Here is a 6744-nt window from a genome sequence, read left to right as displayed (position 1 = left end):
ACTCTGAGGGGGCCTCGGCTGAGCCCTGCGCTGCCCTCCCCCCCGTGGGGGGGCAGTTCTATTAAATCATCTAAGAATATCCAGTAAAGGACTCTTAGCCAATGTCATGGATAGTCTGCTTCAGATGACAGTGGAATCTAAATCCTTGCAGCCTTTCCTGGAAGCCTGGAGCAACACATTTTTGTATTTGCTCAGTGCTGCTTCGAACCCCTAACCTTGATCTTCGAACACTAGGAAAGCTCAGTGTTATCCTCCAGAAATTTTAAAAAATCAAGAATAATAAGAAGCTCTTTGAGCTTTTTGCTGATGCCTCAGGAAATACAAAGTACGACACAGCCAGAGCATGCCTTGCTTTCTCTGTGTTAAACTAAATTCAACTCTGTTCAGCTTGGGTTTAATGAAATGCACCTGCCTGGCCTCCAATGCAAGATTATTTTTTTTCAAATATATTTTATTGATTTTTTACGGAGATGAAGGAAGAGGGACAGAGAGTTAGAAACATGGATGAGAGAGAATCATCCATCAGCTGCCTCTTGCACACCCCTTACTGGGGATGTGCCCGTAATCAAGGTACATGCCGTTGATGGGAATGGAACCTGGGACCTTTCAGTCTGCAGGCTGACGCTCTATCCACTGAGCCAAACCAGTTTCAGCTATTATTTTATATGTTACATGTGTGTTGCCTGTTTGTAAGATTGCGAAGATCATCAAAGTAGCTAAAAGTCTACCAAGTAAAGTTTTCAGTAGCATCATTTATCATGAAAAATAAAATGGAATTCTTTAAACATTTTTAGGTGTTTTTTTTTTTTTAATTGATTTCAGGGAGAAAGGTAGAGGGAGAGATAGAAACACCAATGATGAGAATCATTGACAGGATGCCTCCTGCACGCCCCTTGCTGGGCACTGAGCCTGCAACCCGGGCATGTGCTCTTGACTGCAATGGAACCCAGGACCCTCCAGTCTGCAGGCCGACGCTCTATCCACTGAGCCAAACCAGCCAGGACCCACTCATTTCTTGAGCTAATTGATCTAACCATGCAAGAGTAGAGGGCGGGTCAAAGACTTTTCCCTGGAGGACAACTTTGCGGGATTTTTGTGCTGGAATTTGTATGGTTGGCCGGCAGACATAAAGTAAGTAGATGGTCTTTATCTCTCCCACTCCATGAGCTTGTTTACTGAAGGAAAGCACTTAAGAACTGACCTTGTTTGACTCCATCTAAGTAGTGTTTTCCATCTTTATATCCTGTAAACATCTAATGCATCACTCAAGGAGGAAAAAGATCAAGGTTGTTAGGCATTAATGATTCCCTTCCTTAAATGACACCTACTCATTAGTATATGAGCGCTGGGAGTTAATACCCATTTCCAGCTGGAGTCTGAAAGAAATCACCTCTGGTATCTCTGATGCAGAGCTACAATCAGGCCCCAGATTCAGGTATGATAAATGCCTATAATTGAAATGATTACAGGCGTACCTCATTTTATTGAGCTTCCCATTATTGCTCTTCACAAATATCACGTGTTTTACAAATTGAAGGTAAGACCCTCCACCAGCCAGATTGCTATTTCTAGTATACCCATCTGGCAACAAGTGGCGATTTTCAATGAAGCAACTTGTTTAGATAATTATTAATTTATTTGAGTCAAACTGACAACATATACCGGGGAGCAAGATCTCAAGTGCCCAGTCATGAAGCAGTTTTAAGCAATCTTTAGAAATATGTTACATGACATCCAAACGTAGTTAGCCTTGCCTTTAGCTGCAAAGGTTAAGGCAAGACTAAAATCCATTTATCTTAGCAACTCTCTCCTGCAGACGAAGCCCTCCTGAACCCACACAGATTCATCCCAAATTTCCTGCTGCTCCTAGAACCGTGGTTGGCTAACTGCGGCTCTCCAGCCACATGCGGCTCTTTGGCCCCTTGAGTGTGGCTCTTCCACAAAATACCAGGGCCTGGGCGAGTCTATTTTGAAGCAGTGGTGTTAGAAGAAGTTCAAGTTTAAAAAATTCGGCTCTCCAAAGAAATGTCAATCATTGTACTGTTGATATTTGGCTCTAGTGACTAATGAGTTTGCCGACCACTGGGCTAGAACTTAGGACAGGAATGCTCAAGCACTGCTCATCTCACCTCCTGATTGCCATGTGTCTGAACACTCAGTGCCCATAACCATGGTGCCCACATAATCAATTTCTCATCCTGTCCTCTCCTCCCACACCACCACCCATGTAGGCATAAATAATCCAAGCAGGCCCTGTCACTGTGGCTCAGTGGGTGAGCATCAACCTATGAACCAGGAGGTCATGGTTTGATTCCACTCAGGGCACATGCCTGGGTTGTGGGCTTGATCCCCAATAGGGGGCGTGCAGGAGGCAGCCGATCAATGATTCTGTCTCATCACTGATGTTTCTCTCTCTCTCTTGCTCTCCCTTCCTCTCTAAAATCAGTAGAGAAATATATTTTAAAATTGAACTTTTTTTTAAGCTACTACAAATATCTACCAAACATCATTCTTAATAGTTAAAATCTATAAGTATGCATTTTCAAACAAGAAAAAAAAATGCCTGCTGTGATCACTCTTTTTCAACATTGGAGGTTCTACCACACAGAAGTAAAAGAAGAAAACAAGTATGAGGATTGCAAAGGGAGAAATAAGACTATTAAACACAGACACTGTGCTTGGAAAAGTCAAAGGACTCTATAGGAAACATATTTCTTGTTTAACAAGGTGGCTTGCTGTGTAGACTGATTGTGTCCCCACCAAATTATAATGTTGAAACCCTAACCCACAATGTGATGGTGTCAGGGGGTGGGAACCTTTGCGGCTGATTAGTCATGAGGGTGGAGCCTTCATGTTGGAGTTAGTGCCCTTATGAAAGAGACCTCACAGAGCTCCTTCACTCCCCTCTTCTCCTCCCCTCCTTCCTCCCCCTCTCCCCCCACTCCCCGCCTTCCATCACCTGAGGACACAGCGAAAAGCCTGGAAGTGTGCCCTCACCAGACACTGCATCTGCTGACGCCTTGATCTTGTACTTCCAGCATCCTGAACAGTGAGAAATAAGTTGTGTGCTTGTTTGTTTGTAAGCCTCCCAGTGTATGGTATTTTGTTACAGCAGCCAGAATAGACTAAGCAGTGGATAGATTAAAAAATGGTTGACAAAAATAAATGGCAACCAATGAGCATGGGGAATATAAATAAAAAGATACCAATTTCAATAACAAAATTATAAAATATTTAGGAACAAACCCAACACAAAAAATGTGAAGACTTTTGTGGGGGAAATTAAGTGTAGTGACTAAAAGGACCAGGACTGAGCTGTCTAATGTAGCTGCTAACTACATGTGCTTACTGCAATTGAAATATAAATCAATTAAAATTAAGCAGCATTCAGGATTCAGTTCCTTAATTGTATTAGCCCAATTTCCAGCACTCAGTAGCCATATGTGGCTACCCCACTGGATGGTAGATATAGATTATTTCCACCATCACAGAAAATCCTATTGGACAGCACTGGACTAGAATATGTCCCTCCATCTCATAAATTTTCAATTAGAATGTGATCATTTAACATGGCTTATGTTCTACCCCCATAAATTTGTATTTCTTACATGACTTAGTAAAAAATACAAATTAGGAGTTGTAAAGTTTTCTTTCCTTTTTAAAATATTTTTTATTGATTTCAGAGAGGAAGGGAGAGGGAGAGAGAGCTAGAAATATCAATGATGAGAGAGAATCATTGATCAGCTGCCTCCTGCACACCCCCTACTGGAGATCAAGCCCACAACCTGGGCATGTGGCCTTGACCAGAATCGAACCTGGGACCTTTCAGTCCACAGGCCGATGCTTTATCCACTGAGCCAAAAGAGCTAGGGCATAAAGTTTTCTTAACTTCTAAGAGTTTTGGGGGTTGTCTTTTGGGGGGCTTGAGGGTCTTGATTAGCATCTGAAGGCACCTCTAACACAGAACCAACTATTTTGTGAGTCTTTTCATTATAAAAGCCCCAAAGTCCAGATTATTTTGATATTTGCTCTTCCATAACCCTGACAGTAAGGCAAGGAACCTACAGTTGGCCAATCAGATATTCTCTTTGAAGAGCCAAGTCTTGGGCAAGCAACAAAGAGATGCTGGAACAGCTTAGAGTTCATTCTGGCATGGGTAGTGGTGGCCTCTGGTATCTGGTGACCACGGATGGCACCAGTGGTGATGATGCCAGTGGCAACATTAGTACCTAGCAGTGACAGCATTTTATTTATTTATTTATTTATTTATTTATTTATTTATTTATAAATATATTTTATTGATTTTGTACAGAGAGGAAGGGAGAGAGATAGAGAGTTAGAAACATTGATGAGAGAGTCATCGATCAGCTGCCTCCTGCACACCCCCTACTGGGGATATGCCCACAACCAAGGTACATGCCCTTGACCGGAATCGAACCTGGGACCGTTCAGTCCCCAAGCCGACGCTCTATCCATTGAGCCAAACCAGTTTCGGCAGTGACAGCATTTTAATACGGCCAGGCATGTTCTGGGTTCCTGTGGTTCCCGCCACTGAACAACTCAATTCACCAGCCTTGCCTCTAAGAACTACCCATAATCTCCCCCAAGAAATCCCTTTTCAATGTCATAAGGAGTTGCTGTTTTGATTTGAAACTACAGACTCTGAATGGTATGAAGTTCAAATGGCTCATAGATTATCTAGTGCAGTGGTTGGCAAACTTATTAGTCAACAGAGCCAAATATCAACAGTACAATGATTGAAATTTCTTTTGAGAGCCATATTTTTTAAACTTAAACTTCTTCTAACACCACTTCTTCAGAATAGACCTGCTCAGGCCGTAAATATTTTGTGGAAGAGCCACACTCAAGGGGCCAAAGAGCTGCATGTGGCTGGAAAGCTGCAGTTTGCCAACCACTGATCTAGTGCAAGCTTACTGTGATTCATAATGTAAATGCAGGCAAATGGCATTATACCTCCCTTATCACTTCATATCAGTCAGCTTAGGCTAAGCCATGCTGTGGTAAAAAACAAAACAAAACAAAACAAAACAAACAAAAAACCCAACCCCCAAATCTCAGTAGTTTAAAAAAAAAAACAAACACAAGATTTATTTCTCACCTTAATGTCCATATGGGTCAGCTGTTGTTCCGATTCCATGTCATCTTCCCACTGGACCCAGACTGATGAACTTAACCGAATGGAACAAACCCTGTCTGACATATTGCAGATCTCATGGGCTGAGAGAAACCGACCAAAATAATATCCCTGTTGGCTCTTAGAGTGTCCATCCATATGTCATTGGTCAAAGCAAGTTCTACATTTTGATGTACAAGCCTTCTAAAGGGAGGGGCAAGCTGAGCTGAATGCTGCGGTGGTCTACAATTGCCCTACTGGAAGGGTCATTAAACTACTTGATCAATAAAACCATCTAACACAGCTCTTATGACTCAGGGCTTTGCTTTATTAATTTGGTAAGTTTCAAATCCCATAACATGAATTAAATTTATTTGGAATGGTCCCATCTGTTTGGCTCAGTGGATAGAGTGTCGGCCTGTGGACTGAAGGGTCCTAGGTTCAATTCCGGTCAAGGGCGCATGCCCAGGTTACCGGCCCTATTCCTAGGGGCGTGCAGGAAGCAGCTGATCCATGTTTCTCTTCAATCATTGATGTTTCTAGCTCTCTCTCCCTCTGCCTTCCTCTCTGAAATCAATAAAAACATAAAAAAATTATTTGGAATGCATTATTTTGAGTTTGAAACATTCGTAATAGTAGCACTTGATCCAGTTTGTTATGCAGTGCTTCCAGAGTGTGGGGTGAAATATGCAGAACAGAAACATGGATGAACTCATATTGAAATCCCACTCCCACTTGAATAAACATCAGCTTTACAAAATTGCATCAAGCAGTTAACCTTGGGGCTTTGAGGGGAAAAAAACAAACATGTCCACAAGTAACGTAAAACACTGATACCACAGGGGAGAGAAAATACAGAAAATTCGTCGGATGAGCTAAGTGTGAAATCCTTCAGCCTAATGATGTAATGGAATTATGTAAGGAAGAGACTACTTTACAACAAGCTAAACAATTCAAAAGCACAATAATTTTATGCCAGAGGGTGTGTGTGTGGAAGGAGATAGGCAGGGGATGAAAAACTGAACCCCACATGTTGCTAAAAATTATGAACTTGAGTGCTCACCAAGCACAATCACTCAAAGTCCTGAGTGATGAAATTCGATTAAACTCATCTTTGCCAACTAAATTAAGAAACAAGGGGAAATATCCGTATTTCCTTTTTCTTAAGGAAAAAAAAATCACATGACCTTTATCTTGTAGATAAGAGTTGAGTTTTTCTGCATTCAATATGTCAAGTTTTGCATGTGGTTAACCAAAAATAATCATTCACACAAAAGCTTGAAGAAGTGTGATTATAACAGGTATAAATGTTATTTGCGTAAATTCAGTTAAAGCTGCACTTTCAATAAAGGTTAGCACAGTTCCTTTGGTTAGTAAAACAAGGTTTATTTCTTGAGCTTAAAAAAAAAAAAAAAAAAAAAAAAAAAAAAAAAAAAAAAAAAAAAAAAAAACTCATGTGAAAGAAGCCAGACACAAAAGAGCACATATGGTATGATTCAATGTATATGAAATGTCTGGAGCTGGCAAATCCATAGAGACAGCGGCTGGGGGGAGCGAGGGACGGGAAGTGAATGCTAATGGGGACCAGGTTTCTTTCTGGGGCTGGTGAA

Source organism: Pipistrellus kuhlii, unplaced genomic scaffold (assembly GCF_014108245.1).
Source record: "Pipistrellus kuhlii isolate mPipKuh1 unplaced genomic scaffold, mPipKuh1.p scaffold_m20_p_16, whole genome shotgun sequence".
Lineage (NCBI taxonomy): Eukaryota > Metazoa > Chordata > Mammalia > Chiroptera > Vespertilionidae > Pipistrellus > Pipistrellus kuhlii.
This window is presented reverse-complemented; position numbering follows the sequence as displayed.